Source organism: Tachysurus vachellii, chromosome 15, assembly GCF_030014155.1.
Source record: "Tachysurus vachellii isolate PV-2020 chromosome 15, HZAU_Pvac_v1, whole genome shotgun sequence".
NCBI lineage: Eukaryota > Metazoa > Chordata > Actinopteri > Siluriformes > Bagridae > Tachysurus > Tachysurus vachellii.
This window is the reverse complement of record NC_083474.1, coordinates 11715609-11733108: the sequence shown is the minus strand read 5'-3', so window position 1 is coordinate 11733108 and position 17500 is coordinate 11715609. Positions and strand designations below refer to the sequence as shown.

General features: G+C 41.2%; 1 protein-coding gene across 12 annotated transcripts in view; it reads left to right on the top strand.

Moving 5' to 3' along the window:
• msi2b (musashi RNA-binding protein 2b) overlaps positions 1-17500 on the top strand; it is a 235194-nt gene that overhangs the window by 35223 nt on the left and 182471 nt on the right. The gene's annotated exons all lie outside the window — the stretch shown is intronic.

The following is a 17500-nucleotide window of genomic DNA, read 5'->3' as shown; positions in this document are numbered from 1 at the left end:
AATTTAATACTGTAGTGGAATATCGACGATCTACTTCATCGAGACAGTGTTTCATCATACATCAGGCAAATAAGGGCTTTTTTTCCCCCAGTCTCAGAATTAATACCATTTCCTTTTCATGCTTTATTAAGCCTAGTAGTAAATGCTAGTAAATACTAGCACAACTACAGCCAGTAAGGGAAATCATGTCAAATGTGTATGTTGCAGTGTGCAGTGCATTATATGGCTTTAGCACACAACATTATTCATGTGATAAAAGAGAAGTAACTAACTGGAAGTGCATAGAGCTAATAAAAGTAAATACACCGGTGTTTCCACCGCCAGTACAACACTTCAATACACATCACGCTTGATTTTAATTAATACCAGATCAATTTCAGTCTATTCCAAACACTGACAGGCCGCAACTGTACACCACGGGTTAATCTATTACTATTTTTAGAACTATATGAAAGTCTAAATATTAAAAATCATTCGAGATGACACAGCAGTATAGCAAATTCAATAGCAGTATCATTTTTTATTAAATTGTCTTACTGAATGGTGATACAGATTTGTTATTAAACCATATGAAATCTGGGATTGTGTAAATTAGGAACAACTAAAAGGCATTTGATGATGATATATTGACAATACTTATGAGGCGGTGTGGGGAACCCCACTAGATATCCCAATAATAATCTCTGATGTCGCTTAATACAAATATATTTAACCAAATTGCAATTGTTCTTATTGACCATGCAGGAGGTAATGAGACAGAGACATGTGGATGATGGTGATAATCAAAGTGAGAACTCATTTCCTGTCGTAAAATAATCATTCTTTTAAACTTAGTAGTAATGTTTTTTTTTTTTCGGACGTAGATTTGTCGTACACATGTAGAGGTAGATAAAACACCTTTTAGTGGAATTGGAATTTTTTGAATGAGATTTATTCTCTTTTCACTTTTGGGATTAACTAGATTTTAGATTGTTTATTTATTTCGATTGTTTATTTATTTAGATTATAGATTTATTTCAGGAGAATGTATATATGTATGTATGTATTTCAAAATGTGAAGTGTTTTCTCAAACACACAAACTCACATGTTGGCTAGTACATAGAACGGCCTGTAGGATAGCTGAAGGATATCGGGATACAGCCGTCCATTAAATCCCCTCAGCTCCACCTTACAACAGTCTGTTGTTTTAAGCGAGTCCTATTCCACCTCCTTTAAGCTGTGTTGTACCTGCCTGTGAACTCTCACTCTACAAAATAACACACTGCATTACAAGGAAGCCGGCACTTAAATTGGACTCTCTGTCCAAATATGCCCATGTGTGTCTATCCTTCAGATGCAGCTTAAGTGAGGTGTCAATAGCATTTAGATAACAAAAGAGTGCCAGCCCATGTGAAGGCTCGCTAGCTCTTTGCCATTGACTTCTTTTGCACAGAGGAGTGCTTTATTGTACAAGATGCTTCATGGACCATTTGTTGCACTTTTTTTTCCTTCTCCGGTCCTCCCACTTTCCGGTGCCGTTCTCTATCTAACCTTCAGGTTGTCGGTGTAATTAGTATTCGAGGCCCGAGCTGTGGCCTGTGGAGGTGAGGCGGATGCCCTTCGCCCCTCATTAACGAGGTCGCTCTGAGGAGTGGACGTCTGTGACATGGTGTGTGAGGCAGTTTGGTGTGGGGGTGCAAAATGTAATCACATGTCAGATGGGCCTACGGGGGTGCGGAGCCTGTAACTCTGCCATTATCACACACCTCTTTCATTGTTATTCCCCTAAGTACCCAAGCTTTGGGGAGTGCAGATGAGAAAGGGCTGAGGGCTTGTCTCAGTGGAGCTGTTTATGATATGTTCTGCTCATGTTGCTGCTTAAGGCTCAGCAGCGTGGCAGTCATGTGAATGAGGAAGGTGCTGAGTAGTTTTCCACATTTTGTAGGGTTTTAACCTGAATCTGAAGTGGACTTAATGGGATTATATATAATGAATCTATAAAAACAGCCCTTGATATTGAAGTGGGTATTGGAGAGATCTACAGCTTAGATGAGAGAAGTTGTTTACAGGACAAACAAAAAGCTCATATAATCCACACAGAGGGGCTTACATAACAGCGGTGATCCTCATAAAAACCTGTTTGCCGATCGGCACGACGGAAACAAGTTTCTCTGGTCGAATGAGACTAAAATGGAACTTTTGTCCTTGTCACCTAGCACAAGGTTTGCTGGAAACCTAACACTGCTCATCACTGTGAGAACAACATCCCCTCAGTGAAGCATGGTGCTGATAGCTTCATGTTGAATGTCAACTTGGCTACTTGGTTACTTCTCTGACTAATGCCTTCCATTCCTGGCCACTGTATTTTGGTCAGCGTCATAGTCACAGTTGTTCTATATACTTTCAATTATTTTCTATTTTATTTTAAGATAGATATATTTAAGTAGGGATATTATCTGTTTATTAACAAAACCTTACTACTTCTGCAGGGCACTGAAGCAGTGAAGCAGTAATGTGTTACGAGTGCAGCATTAATTTGGCAAGAATTGTTTTTTTTTGGATCAGGTCATTGCCACAGTTTAACAGAACAACCCAAGAAGACCTGGATCCTCACAGAACACTATATAGCTTATATATAACTGCTATAGATTGTACATCAGTGTTGAAAAGATTAACATATCGTTTTCCTTTGTGAATCCAGACCCGGCTGTTTTGTTATGTAAATCGCTTTTTAAACTAATGTTAGTAATATAGTAATGGATAGGACTGATCAGAGGTCTGAAGTTAGTTTTTGCATTTATTTATTTTTTTTACATTTCCTGACAACTGTAAATAAGATCATTTGCTCACTTGATCACACATTGACACAGTATGATTATTCTTGTTTCACATTTTTTCCCCCTCAACACAGGGTGAACATTTACACTGAAAGATCTGCCAAATTGAGCAGGCAATGCTCTGACCTGCTGAAAATAAATGAATATTTTCAGTTGTGTGAGGAAGAAAGTATGAAATTTACACTAATATGAATTGGCTTAGTGAATTTGCTTTGCGCAAATGTTAGTGTTTTAGTATAATATTTGGGATGGCAAAGTGTGTATTTTGGCAGCGAGTGAAGTATATGCAGTCTGCAGGCTAAGTGATTGTTATGGTTCACGAGCTTTTGAAGAGAGTGAGACAGTGAGAGAGAGAGAGAGAGAGAAAGAGAGAGACGGAAACCGAGAGATTGGGAGCCATGCAAAAAAAAATCTATTAAATTTTTTCCCTCTAAATGGAGCTTGATTAAAGTGTTAAGTAGAGAAGTGTCCCAAAAGGTACCCTTCTTGTCACTGTGGAAACAGCAGCGTGGCTCACACCGTGGGCAATGTGCCGTGCCCTCATTTCATCTGATTTGCATGCTAGAGAGAATTAGGTAATTGGCATTTATGCAGAACAAAAGAGGAGCTGCTCTCTTGGATAAAGGAGAAAGAGCTTTTAAAGTAGAACCCGATGCATGCAGCAGGAGAGCCTCTTTTTTCATGCACCGTTGTGCTCGTTCATTTTATGTATGGAAACTGTTACACCTTTAGTAGCTGGGCTCGACGCAAGGCAGGAGCCTGAGAAAGCGTTGTGTTTGTCATTGTAGTAAATTCCACTTCAACCTTGATCATCCACACAATATTTAGTTGCATGTGCACAAGAGGTTTGTTGTGTTGCTATTAGAACAGTTCAAAATGAGCTTGATGTAGGGCACTGGGTTATTAAGGCTTCAGTGAGAACCTCTAAATCATTCATCCAAAATATTGCCATATTGCCCTGCCATTTATATTGCCATGCCCTGGTTATGGCGTGCCTTTCTCCTGCTGCAATTATGTAGTGCAGTAATCCAGAAGCAGTAGAGAAGCTTCTTGCTAATGGCTCTTATTAGACCGAGAGAGACAGGAAGAGAGGATGAGAGAAGAAGCGACGGCTGTTCCACTCAGACCTGCACTTGAAATGGGTTTGAACAGGCCGTATCTGGCAAAGACAGAGCCGCCCGCCTGTTTACTGTGTAAACCGATTGGAGCTCCAACATGTCATGTGTGCAGTTTTTATTAATTAGAGCAGCCATCCTGTTTGAGTTCAAATCGCTCTCAAAGTCATTTTGTTGCTCGCACTCCCCATTCTCCGTCCCCAAGCTGATATCACGCTGGAACAGATGTTAAATTAGAGGCACATTTTGACTTCTCTGGTGACGAGGGGAGTGGAAGTGGAATGGATTTGTATGCACAAAATCAAGACGAATCAAAACATGCTGAAACCGTTATAACAGGCTGAGCGCTTGTAATGCCATTTAAGCTGTGCTGATCACCTTCAGAATTCCCTCAATGTTGTTACTGACGCCAACCGAAATCGTGTTAGAGAAAACGTCCGAGATAAACAAACCAAATGTAATCAATTTCCAGGACTAGCCCTTCTGCCGTTCATGTAAGTCAGCACTACGACCTTGTGTTTGCACGAGCAAAGCAAGGTCCTAGTGCTTGCACTGTTTAGGCACAGTTGATTGGTTAATGCAGTATGATACACAGGGCTTATGTTTGTGTTGATGTGTTTAGGAGCATGTACACAAAGATACTGTGCACAACAAATCCGGGATGGCGGAGCGATCAGGGGTGTGTCGGTTCATACCACAACCTAACAGAGTAGTTCTATCAGGGCTTCGGGGTTGGAAAGCTGTTCCTACGTACTTCAGTGTGTATGTAGAGCTGGACTAACATGGAATGTTTTTCAGAAGTGTGGAGATGTTCGGAGGGGAAAAAAGAAAGCAGCACTGCGCTCAGAAAAAAGAGATACACTCCTGCCCAGCCCACCTTGCAGCAGTGCAGAGGCAGGTCATACATGGATGAGCAGAGTTTGTGTCTGTGTGTGTGTTTATGTGTGTGTGTGTGTGTACACGCCTGTTAAAGAACATGTGCTTAAGGCTGTGCTACCATTCTGCAGTGGTACAGCCCCCACTAAATGATCTATGTTAAGACCCAGTCAAGCAGTACAGCATTTCCACACACATAAACAGAGTTCAGTTTACATCACTGAGGTAGATTTGTAGCATAATGAGTTCCAGGAAGCACGAGATGAGCAAAATGTGACATAGATATCGTTTAAGTGCTTGAAGATGCTCTTTTTTTTATTACTTTGTATGTTTAGTCTTTCTTCCGCTCTTGAGTTCACATCACATGAGCAATAACAAATATATGATGAAGATTTTTTCCATATCCATGGGAAGCTGTTGCGAGTGGGAAGAGCAGAGAATCTCACACATACACACTGAGAATGGTAGTGTTTGTAGCATATCTGTGGCCCCTTCAGCTACAGCATCTGCGCAACATGCTGCCTGACAGCAGAACCGGCTCTCACCCAAAGGCAGAGTCGCTCATAAGAGCCATCGTCCTAATTGCAAGTTAATCCCTTGCTCCAGGTTCATTTATCCTCTTGCTGCCTAGTAACAATGAGGAGAAACGTTGTTTTGGATGCCAGCCTCTGGAACCAAGTTCAGCTGGGAACCCCTGGAACAACATATGGCCATTTTCAACTGCTGTCAACTGAAATCTGGAAAAAGTATTTTTCTTAGATTATGTTCTTAGTTTCTAAATGTAAATGTACTGTATTTATACTGTATACTGTAGGTTTGATGCATTTAGAAAGGCAACACGTTTACACACACCAGCATGGCTAGTTAGCTCTCTAGTTTATATTACCAAACCTCTGCTTCATAACGATCCAGACATCAACAAAGCATGACGAAAATGTAAAGGCAACAAATGATACATACTGTACATACATATATATATGTATGTATATAACATTTGTTGCATTTATATTTCAATCAAGCTTTTTAAGCATGATTTATCAGAAAGCAGAATTGAGAAAAAAAACTCATAAGATGTTTAAAGAATTCTCAGTTCTCAGAAAAACAAGTGTCACTTTAAGACAGATGCAATCACAGTTAAAGCGTTTTATTTAAAGGCCCGACAGACAAATCCAAAACATAATTCAAAGTCAGGAAACAGGCCAGGAAAGAGGTCGGGCAATCGGCAAACGACATTAGCAGGCAAGTTCCGAAACCCAGGGCACCAGAAACCAGAACAAGATTAAAACCAGGACGTAGCAACACAAAACAAAAACAGTGAACACACTGAACATGCCTCTGAACATGGCAAAGACTCTCATCTAAAGGGCAAACTGAAAATAGGTGGGGGGGACACAAGGGGGACAAGCAGGGACAGGATATGGGTAGAGACAAGACAAATCAAAACAAACAACATGTCCGGCAACAGAAATAATGTAAGAATAACAAAATTTAGTGTTTATGTAATTAATTCTGACCAGAATTGCTTCTATTTATAGTTCATTTGTCATGAAACTGTTGTGGTGACTATTGCCTCTTTTCCACCGGAAAGAACCGGGTGCTGGTTCAGAGCTAGCACTGGTGCTGGTTCAAAGTTGGTTCCACTGGTGTACCTTCTAAGAACCGGTTTGCCTTTCCACCGGCTAGAGAGCATCAAGAGCCGAGTGTGACGTCACTTTATACGTGTCACGTGTCCCAGCAACTTTAGCGCAGCAGCGGCAAACACAAACACAACAACAATGGCGGATGTTAATGCTCATGGCTTTGTGAACCTACATTAACGCTGCGAAAAAATGTGTACGTGAAGCTCCATGTAATCTGTATAAACGGAGGTTGTAATCGATAAAGTACATAACGTTATTTTATAACACTAACACAGAAAAAAAGTTAGCCTTAGCATGTAGCTACCTACTATCATGTGTGCTGATAATGTATCATATCGCGGTAAAGTAAAAGTGTATTAAACATTAGTATACTTAAGGTACATTATCAAATGCGCTAACAGTAGCCCCGCCCACAGCCCCTGACACAAGCGGTTCTTAAGTCTAGACCAGCAACGTTTTGGTGCTACTTAAGAACCACTTTTCCTGGTTCAGAGCCGGTGCTTTGGCGGTCGAAACAGAAAGAACTGGTTCTAAATTAGGCTCTGGCTCCGAACCAGCACTCGAACTGCCTCGGTGGAAAAGGGGCATATGTGTAAAGAGACTAATGAAACTGTTTAACAGCTCTATAATGAATTACATCTCTAGCACCGCTCATTACACTTGGGGGGCAGATCTATCTTCCCTCTTCTTCATACACGCACTTTTAAATGTCCAACCAGAAGCAGAGTTTGTGAAATTCTTCTCCAGACGTCTGCAGCGTTGCTGGGACTCGTCAATATGTCAAAAAAAGTCATGATTGAGAACTCAGAATCTGCTGATAATGATGGAAACTGTTTACAATGTTGATTACGGTTATTTCTTACACCACAGATAGCGTGGATAGAGACGACTATAAAAAGGATTAAGGTATCCCTTTACATTTCAGGTCCACTGGTGATAGATCTGTAGATGATGAAGGTAACTTTGCCATCTTCTCTCTGGCACCTCAGATAAGAACCACAGCACAGTAGAAGTAAGCCATAGAGATGACATGTGTCCAGACTTCTAGTAGTGACTACAACTGCACTGAAGTGTTTTTGTTCCTCATCCTTTAATCTCACGTTATTAGTCACTGGTGCAATCCAAAGGATTCAAAACTGCTGAAAAATTCTTTGCTTCCCTTTTGACAGCCTTCTAGCCCAAGCATCATGCCTCATATGCACTTGGTTAATGCTGGTGCATTAGCAGGGATTATATAGAAGTGGCAGAGGAGATCGGTCTTTTTAATAAATCAATTAAAGCCAAAGTAGTTAACCTGGCACTCTCATCCTCAGTGAAATCTCTCTAACGGCATGTCTTTCAGACCGACAGCGCTTGTCATCGACCCTGATTCTTTACGCTCTTTTTGTGTACGCTTTCCGAAGGTGCTTTTTTAAAGCATCTAAATCTGTGCCATGTAATAAAAAAACTGCCATCATTCACTAGCATCTGAGAACGGATAAATATAACATTGTCCATCGTCTTTATGAATAGTTAAACAGTGCGCTAGGCAGTGGCATTAAGAGACAAGAGAAACACAACTCCAGCAGCAGAAGCCCTGCTAGCACAGCAGACCTCAGCACTTAGACAAGCCCAGAGCTGTGATAGCGAGTGTGTTGGACAGCAGAGTTTGTCCTGGGGTGAGGATCTGTGTAGCGTATGAAGATTTTTACTAGAGCTAGAGAGAGCAAATTTGGAAGGACCAGATTAATGTTTTGAAGCCAAAGTGTGCTTGAGTAATGATAGTGGATTATTTATGAAGATGCCACTTCAGTAAATAAAACAAAGCTGTCTTATCTCCTTATGAAAGAAGAGTAGTAGCTCTGCCTATGAAAGCTTCAACCTTTCACTCTACTCCTGCCTTTGCCAGTGAGACTGTAGCATCCTCAACATGCCTGCAGCTTGTTACATGCAAGTTCTAGCACTGTACCCGATGTCTCTTAACCAGAGAGCTACATTAGATAGAATATATACTTAAAAAAAAGGGTCCATTTGGACATCTAAAGTTTTTCCTCTGGGAAAATCCCTAAAGAATCAACCAACCTTCATCAAGAATCACCATCAACACCGAGTCAAGTGACAGAAGGTTCATGTAGAATCCTTTCAGTGAGCTAGAACCTGATACAAAAACAAACAAAAAAACATTTTTCTGACAAGGCGTGCTGTCAGTATTAAGTGCAAAAAACAATACAAATCAAACCCTTAGAGCTCCCTCTGGGGGGAAACTTCAAAATTCATTGTAGAACCATACATCATCGCTGTTTCAAGAACCCTTGTGCCTTCTTTTTTTTTTTTTTACCAAATAAAGGCACATCCACATGTATACAACTCCACCATCATTTACTGTTTACTATCCTAACCAGAAGAGAAACAGAAACTGATACTATCCAGACAGGGTCAAGGTTACAGCAAGGTCAAATGTCTGAACCTGTTTTTTTTTCTCAACTGCTTTCTTCCTGTTTGAACTATATTTTGAGGATATTCGGTATACGCTTTAGTTACAATGAGGATTACAGCAGCTCTGTCAGTGCTGTTAGTATCAAATCCTACATGTTCGAAGCCTAGTTTTGTCATCTCTAATGGGCTTCATACTGGAATTGCTTAATAAAAAAACCCCCCCAAAAAACCCCCAGCATCTTCAAAAATATCTTTATCCCCATGAAAAAAGCACACGATTTGAACCATTCACATAAGCACGTCAGCCCAGTGCTAGTGCTAGTCATGTGAATTGAGCAGTAGAGAAAGAGAAATGTGGAAAAAACATGAACGGCCAAAAAAATTCTAAAACAAACCAAAAGACAAACAAGGATTCACGTGTTGGCTAACGACGTGATGCACAAATACTAAGTCAACAAGTCAAAATCTCAGTTCACAGTGAGCCAGTAGCACCAGAACTGTGGATTCAGGAGCAATACAGGATTCATTATCACTTTCTGGCACCTCCACATAAGAGCGTAATCATAAAACTAGCTTGAGTCAAATTGCACACAGATTACTGTATGAGAAATTACAGAGCACCTAACAGCCTGGTCAGCAGTCGTGATAAGGGTTGCCAAGTCTCAGTAAAAAATAAAACCCTTTTCATATATCATAAAACAGAAATGGTTCCATACCTTACTATAGGCATGTTTAGGTCTAAAGAATTATACAGACTCAGCGCTTAACTTTAAATCTCATCAGCAGGTCCACAGCAGATCCCACTCACCCTCATCTGTGTCCTGTTTCAGCACCTTTATATACATTCCTGTCTTTCACTGTCTTATTGTCAAGCTACTGTCGATGTCCAGTTTGTCTTTTGCCGTAGTTTTGATCACCTGTATGTTACTGCACTTTTCTTAATACTCACAAATTTACTTTCAGTCTTTCACACTGAGCTCAATAAAAGTCTGCACCTGCCTCTGTTGTGGCCTCCGTTCATGACATCAATCATGACATTTACAGCAGTTCATTAGATTTACAGTACATGTGATTGTTTAAACCGAGGTCCAACAAAAGAAAAAAGCTTTTCTCTTTCACACTCTTATTCCAAATCTAGCTCAAATTTGCTGTTAAAATACACAGCCCTAAACTTTGTCCACCTTGGAAGGTGCTTTCAGAAAGTTTCAGTGACCCTCATATTCAGTGTCATTTTCATGTGGATGGGACGCCAAAGCACAAGTTAAAAAAATACATTTTTAAAAATATCCCTAAACTTGTGGACAGGGGCTACCAGCCTGTAGAAACTAAATAGATTTTATCACGGGAAAACTGATTACCTGCTTGGATTTGATTATAAACTAATCTTCCAAACATGATGCAGGGATTCAGCAGACTGTGGAAGCATGGCAGAAATCAGAGGCATGGAATAAACTGGAGCAAATACAAGAGGGCAGAAAAGGTAGAAAATCTGCCCTCCTCTAGATGGCACTCTAGATAGTCATCTATGCCAAAAGCAATGTGGAACAGGAAATAATCAAAGTCATATTATTGTGTTGCATGGCCTGGGCTCATGTGCGGTTTCCTGTAGTGCAGTTATGTGCGAGTGTTGAGTAAAGTGTGTTGAGTAAAGTGTGTGGGCAGCTACTGTGTGGGACAGTGGACTGCTCTGTGTGCTGACTGGAGCAGACCTGACCGTCACTCCGTTCTCCTCTCAGCACAAGGCATCCGCCAGCCAGCTGGGCCCTAATTACCCACAGGCAGTCTTACACACCCACACACACACACACACACACACACACACACACACACTTTATGTGCTGTGCACACTTTTATTAGGAAACAATATTGTTTTTCTTTCCTCCAATTCTATTGTGTGAGTGTGTGTGTGAGAGTGTGTGTGTGTGTGTGTGTGTGTGTGATTTTATATTTGCTCTACCCTCCAAGCTTTTGTATTTGATGGACATTTTGCGAGACAGAAAGAGCGAGAAGAGAACTTTTTTTCAGCAGCAAGGCCAGTGGAAAGAAAATGTCATGAACTCTGAAATCCGCGTGTTTGGATCTGTCTGCTTAGTGACCTTTCAAGTGCAGTGTTAATACGGTATACTGGTGTGGACAGTGAAGCTCATTAAAAGGCTGCATAACTCTAACAGACATACAGAGCCTCAGCCTGGAGCTTAGATATAGCTTTTGGCTATTTTCTGCACTCTTGCGTTAGAAATCTTGCTCAGACAAACACGCTCAATCCTTAGCGTAGCGTAACGCACATCAAATACACGCGCTGAGCTCGTTTTAAACTGACGGCACGCAGGCCTGTGAGACGGATGCTGATGCATTTGGCTGTTCTTCCACCTGAGCAGATTAGGAAGGCCGAAGATCACCACACGTTTGCCTGCTGAAGATAATTTCAGCATTAGTTTAGCCATTTCACAACAGCAAGCTCCACTGGAGGAGAGTCGTCAGCTCCAAAATGATGGCGCGCGCTGATAAATTCCTCGGCTCGATCCGCGTTCAATATTTCAGACAAGACCATTGAAGTCTGATATCCATTTTAAACTCTTAAATGGCAACAGGGGAGGATATCTCTTCGAAAAATAGCAAAGGCTGTTGTAAAGAATGAAAGGCGAGCATAAAAATATAGTCACTTTAAAAATGTATACGGCTTCCAGCGTAATGGTGTAAGTAATTTGTTAAGTGCTTATAACTCCCCTGCTAAAGTTTCCAAGATTTCGCCTCCAGCAAGCACTTAATTAGCATATTAATTTTTCAGAATAGCTTTGAGGAGCAGGTTCTCATTTTTTCCTCATTCGTTTTTTGTTTTCTTTTTTTTTTTTTTGCTCCTCAACCTTAATGTGGATATATTTTTCCTTCCTGCAGACTGTTTATCAAGGCTGAGTGCTCATTGAGATGCAGGGTGTGTCCACTGGATGGAAAGCAGGAGGTGTATCAGCCTAGCCATCTCCTGGGCCGTATAAGGAACTATGAGCAGCTGTCATCCATCTTCATAACTGTACAATAATCTATCGACTCTTGGTTGAAGTGTACAGTACATCAGATCATTAAGATAAAGCCGTGGAGGAGGTATTGCTACAGTTTGTCAGACGCGAATATTGGCATTGGGTGGTGCGATGCTGAGAACACAAGCTCCGTGAGGCTGTGTGAAAGCACACCATCAATTTGTTCTTGTAGTGCTTCTTTTCTGGGCGGACATGCGAGCTATAGATAAAACCTGTAAGTCATTTTACAGCCGTGTTACTAGATTAGAGCTGTAAGCGACGTTCTCATTTCGAAGAGTATGAGTGTATAAAGCCTTAAACGCATTACAGGCTGCTTATGAGATCCACCTTTTTGTGTGAGATTAGGCTTTTTTTTAAGATAGCCAGCTTTTTTTCCCCACACATAAAGGATGATGTCATGAGTGTTTTCAGCGTACACACACTAAAAGCTGATCTATGTATGACCCTTGACATTCATTCAGCGTTTTATGCCTGTGTGTAATGATTATATTGTTATTTTGTGCCCCAGGGTCACAAGAAGCCACAATATAGACCTGACATACTTATTAGGACGACTGACCCAGTTCCTGTCAGTCACCAGTCATCAGGACCCTTTTATTTCAGAAGCCTTATTGCTTAATTCAGACTTATTCGCTTCGGGTTTTCTTCTGTGCGTTGACTTCTGTGTCATTCCTGCGAACAGACAGTTTTGTATTCAGCATTGTCACGCACGTGTGTGTCTGCAAAATGTACAAGTCAGCAGCACAAACCTTCTTAAAACAGATGATCTAGTCTAGAGGTCGGTCGAAAATATGCCAAACGCATAGCTTTTGCTGCTATTACTGGCACTCCTTGTCAAGATAGGTGTGATTGTGAGAAAGGAGCCAGCAGTCTGTGTGTGACGTAATTTAAAAAAAAAAGAGTAAAAGAGCTGACTGTTCTCATTTTACACAACTGTCTGTGTAGGACCACATACAGAAGTAGGGCTGATTGCGGTGCGGGGCAGGGTGCGGGGCAGGTGAAATTCAGCTAGTCGACTGGTGTAAACCCATCTTCTCTCCTCACCTAATCTCCATTCGTGCTGCTTTTCATTCAGAAATTCTCATATTTCATTAATATATTTCTCTTGGGAAGCGTTCTGTACCAAATGACAAAAAAAAACAAACCTGAACAATAAGTCGAGAAATCTGGATTCAAATCAGGTTGAATCAGATAATTTGAAAAATCTGATTTTTTTGTGTTCACATTTGCACCTTTTTTATAGTTAAGAACTGAATTGCACATGGCTTTCCTCAGATCACTACTGTACTGCTCTGGAAAGGATTTCTGCACTGAAAACACAACATTTCTCTATATACCTTTAAGTAGCTTCACTTCTTATTATGATAAGAGGCATTTTACATGAAAATCAGTGTGACACCTAATGTGTGTCAGCATGAGATGTTCACACATACAGGTTTATTTCTCTTATTACCAACAAGCTGCTAGAGTAATAAGTAAGAAAAAAACACAGACATGATGAGAAGTTATAGGAAAATAACAGAAGGCTTTTATGACACTCAAGTACGTTATATTGTATAGCAGTTTGTCAGTGATTACAGTGTTTTATCAATAAAGCATTTTTTTTAATTAGCAGTCTATGTTAAGGAACTCTATGCAGTGTCCTTGTAAAGAGCTACAGAAATATCTCACTGCAGATATCGTCGTTTTGTAACTTCATTATGAACTTCATATGGAGCGTCGGCTGTAAAAGCACGTGTGTAAGTTATTACTATAGAAAAAGCTATTGTTATTGTCGGCATCAGACTGTACGCGTTAATATGAATCTCGCAGCAGAACGTGAGATGTTATAGGAAACGAATCAACACCTTCTGACAAATCGTGCATTCAACAGCACTGCAGTATAACTTCTCACCTTATTAGGGCTATTACGAGCTGTTGAAGAGTTTCTTCCCTTTTTTTATACATTCATCTTTAAGTCACTTTAGTCGTGTGTTAGAATAACGCTACAGAGGTTTTTAAAAGGCTAACATTTACATCCTTAGCCAGAATGAAAGGAGATAATTGGACACCTGTCTGACACTTGAGTTTTAACTGCCTGGGGCTGAGCTAAGTGGCTTCTAAAGAATCTTCCATTGAGGAAGCCGGAGCCTCATTTACGTGTACAAGGGGCCAAGAAAAGGTCCTTTTAACCTGTTCCCTGGCAGCGTGCATCTCCTGTGCTCGTGGCTGTACTTACTCTAAGCTAGCTGCAGACCTGTTTGGCCTGACGCCTATCATTCACGCTAAGCTTCTTTCCTTTAATCATGAACTCAGTGTAATAGCATCGTGCTTATAAATTAGCATTCTATAAATACTCAGCGTAATGAGAACCGGACCTGTTCTATCTGCTTGTTTTTACCCTTACACACTTCATTAGATTATTTGGTTATTATTTCATGATGAGGTAACCGCAAAGCTGCAGCTCATGAATAAGCTTCTGTTTGCGCACCTCAGAGACGGGTATAGATAAGACGCAATTACAGTGGATCAAATTAAGCTGCCTACTTGGAGAAATGGCACAGATAGGAGGCTGATGGGGGGAGGGGGCAGGAGGAAAGGGCGGCAACGTAGCATGCAAATCCAGCGATTTAGCCATTGTTACTAATCAGTTAATCTGAGCTCTCGGTTAGACCGCCACCTCGCCTGTCAATCAGGGTTAGAGGCAGCCGAGGAGGCGCCGGCCTGTTTGGCCTAGCACATTCGAATGTCAGTGTTAAAATTCCACATTTCAAAAAATGTGTACAAATTGGAGCTCGGCGGGCGAAATTTCGACAGCGGCGAAATAGAAAGTGGCAAGTGAAGTAGATGCTGTCAGTCAAACAAGTGACATAGGGACAAAACAAAATACATTCTGAATTCTCAGCGTGGTAGTCGGTGTTCCCGACTGCCGTCTTCTCTCTGCCTGGTCACCCGTAGCGTGTGATTCAAACGAAGGTACAAGAAGCCGGCAATCAGCAGTTGAATGTGTGATTTGAGATGATGAAGAGGCCTTGGAGGGAGATGGGGGGGGTGTGAGGGAGGAGGGTGGAGTGGAGGCTCATTATCTCACTCTAATCAGGGGACATCAAGCCAGGAAAATGGCGGCTAGAGAGGACTCTGATTAAAAAAAAGCCTCCACGTCAGATCATAAGAGCATCTCTTGTCTCAGGCTTACGGGCTTATTTTAGGGAAAGGACCAATGTTAGTCAACCGCAATCAGTACTGAGAGGCCGCAATGCAGTTAATCAGGAAGACAGAATAAACATAAATATAACAGTGCATGCCTCTTTACCGCTCTCTTAGCTGAAGAGAGAAGATGGAGAGGCAGCACTCTACATGACGCTCATCAGGTGTTTAGATGAGAACAAGACTTCTGTTCTTTGTTAAACTCTAAGTAACCTTTATTCTGTCATCTGTCAAACTGTTTTTTCCTTCTCATCCTCTCCCTCTCTCTGTGACTCATATTTCTCTCGTTCTCTCTTCTCTCTCTCGTTCTCTGTGCTGGTGTATAACTTGATTTGGTGTGTCTTCATCCCCGCGATTGTCCTGTGCTCTGATAAGGATCCATGTTTTCAGGGCGGGTTTGGCGGCAGCGCATCTAATGAAAGATCTTAATTAGATCTATTTGTGCCCAAAGGAGAGGAGATGCAATATTAAATTGTCACCCGTATCACATTCCTTCAATTTGGGCTGCAGGATACGTCTCGATTCATTTTATTGTGGTTCAGATAAATAAACTTTGCTGTCACTTGTACCATCTACCCCTCCACTTCTGTTATGCCGAGCCGGAAAAGATCCTCTCCTGGCCAGGGGAATTGTGGAGCATGGTACACGGCACACTTGGAGCTTGAAGTGCACAAATCTTATACAAAAAACATGCTTCCTTGTGTGTAGAATAAAAGCAGTTAAAAAAAAAGATTTTCTTTGCCTCCATCCATATCTAACTGTAGCTGGTGGATGTTTTATTTGTTTGTATGAATAGTGGATGGAGTTTATTGCATTTGGTGTGTTTCACAGTGCGTGTGGTTTATTTAGGAAGGTGAGAACACATCAATCACACACTAAAACAAGCGCTCCAACACCCGACTGAGAGACATGATCCGGATCCGGATCCAAGCAAACTCTAGCACTGGTTGTGAGCAGCATTTATTTATCTGTCTATCTATCTATCTATCTATCTATCTATCTATCTATCTATCTATCTATCTATCTATCTATCTATCTATCTATCTATCTATTTTTTTATTTGTAGACACAAGCTGCTAAACTGACTTGTGATGCACTGACTGACGGAGATGTGGCTCTAAACTGTGCTCTAGATATTTGGACAGATGAAAAAGAAGAGAAAATAAAAGCTGGAATTGATACCCAAAATGTTTTAGACAAACAGTTTATAGAATTATCTGCTTCAGTCATTTGTTTGGATTAGATTCTTCTGGTCCTAGCAGAGGGTTTGTTTACCGCTTTCACAATGTTTCTGAGCAAAGAATGAAAGAGCGAAAGAAACAGATTTAAAACGTGGAGTGTGAAAGCAAAACAAACCAAAAGTATCCACATCATAAACTCTACAAATGTATAAATAGGGGTGAAAGCGCACTGAGACACATGAAGAAGGAGACCACCTCGCTCTCTGTCTTTTGAGAAAATGCACAGAGGTGAATGCTAATTACTCTTGGTACGTTCAGTAATAAAAGCGGACGTGCAGAGACCCTGTTGTTCTTTGGCCAGCTGCTTTCTCCAAAAGCCCTTGTCTCAACTACCACTTGTCACAGCTAACATTTGAACCTCAAGCCAGCTGTAGGGTCAGATTCTGCAACATCAGGCTCTGACAGATTTAAAGATGGAGTTTGGTTGCATTTTAACTTATACTTTGGCTCAGGTTTGTGTTGTTTTTATCACTGACTTTACTTCAGTACTAACACTACCCAGTCATGATAACACAGCTGTCTAAGGTTGATTATTTTTTTTTTTTAACCTTAGATGATTTGAGCAGGGGGGCACGGTGGCTTAGTGGTTAGCATGTTCGCCTCACACCTCCAGGGTCGGGATTCGATTCCCGCCTCCACCTTGTGTGTGTGGAGTTTGCATGTTCTCCCCGTGCCTCGGGGGTTTCCTCCGGGTACTCCGGTTTCCTCCCCCGGTCCAAAGACATGCATGGTAGGTTGATTGGCATCTCTGGAAAATTGTCCCTAGTGTGTGAGTGCGTGAGTGAATGAGAGTGTGTGTGTGCCCTGCGATGGGTTGGCACTCTGTCCAGGGTGTATCCTGCCTTGATGCCCGATGACGCCTGAGATAGGCACAGGCTCCCCGTGACCCGAGGAAGTTCGGATAAGCGGTAGAAGATGAATGAATGAATGAATGATTTGAGCAATTGATCAAGGCAGAAGAATCCAAAAAAAAAAAAAAAATTGTAACACAATCTGTGTTTTATAAAGTTTTGTTTTCTGTAGTTTGGGCTTTAGGGTTAGTTTAGGGTTAGATACAAGAGCCGGTTTAATAACGGCCCAAATTATGCTCAAAGAGAAAAGTATTTAAGAGTTTTATTCATTCATTCACTCGTTTAAATGTAAATATAAATACATTTCTACACTACAAAGTTAGT